This window comes from Gekko japonicus, unplaced genomic scaffold (assembly GCF_001447785.1).
Source record: "Gekko japonicus isolate JY-2015 unplaced genomic scaffold, Gekko_japonicus_V1.1 scaffold1341, whole genome shotgun sequence".
Classification (NCBI taxonomy): Eukaryota; Metazoa; Chordata; class Lepidosauria; order Squamata; family Gekkonidae; genus Gekko; species Gekko japonicus.
The window spans coordinates 250,627-251,552 of NW_015169817.1; positions in this window are offsets into that span (position 1 = coordinate 250,627).

Here is a 926-nt window from a genome sequence, read left to right on the forward strand (position 1 = left end):
CCTACCTCGGTCACAGTGCTCAATCTGTGCGTACTAGGGCTTTGCTTTCCCTGTACCTCTTACATTTCACAACTTTCCAACCTCACTGCTTATGTTTTTTCTATACTCAGGGATACACCTGCTGACAACCAAAAACCCTTCGGGGACTCTAATCTGGGAGTCTAATTTGGGAGAACTGGGTTTGAGTCCCCACTCCTCCACCCGCAGCTGCTGGTATCACCTTGGCTCAGTCACAAGTTCTCTCAGAGCTGCTCTCTCATGAGCAGTTCTTGAAAAAGCTCTCTCAGCCCCACCTACCTCCCAGGGTGTCTGTTGTAGGAAAGGGAAGGGAAAGGAGATAGTAAGCCACTCTGAGACTCCTTCGGGTAGTGAAGGGTAGGTAGGGTATAAATCCAATCTCTTCTTCGTACATCCAGTGATGTGGGCTCTCACCTACAAGCAAGCCATTTGAAGGCTTTTCACGCACCCCAGAGACTTAGTGCCATGTCCATTCATTGTTCTCCACACCACGCATATCAAGCGTGCCCTCCAGATCAAGGCAAGAGAAGTGGTTTGCCATTGCCTGCCACTGCCTGCCTCTGCATAGTGACCCTGGACTTCCTTAGTGGTCTCCCATCCAAGATCGGGAAAGTGGCTAGTTTTGTAGGGATGGGGACAGAAGAATCTTGGACGCCTGAGAAACACACTCGTGTCCCAGGAGCACTGGGGAAAGTTTGGAGGAGTTTGGTGAGGAGGCAGGAAATTCACCAGGGAGGGGGAGGCAGGCGGGGGGGAATGCGCCGATAGCCAGGAGGGTGGGGAAAGTAAGCGAGGGAGGGGATTTCTGCCTGAGCCACAAGTGAAGAGGAGCGGAGGTGGTGAAGGAGGCAGTGGTGGCTGTAGCGGAGGGGCGATTGGGGCGTGCGTGTGCCTGCATTGCTGTTTCT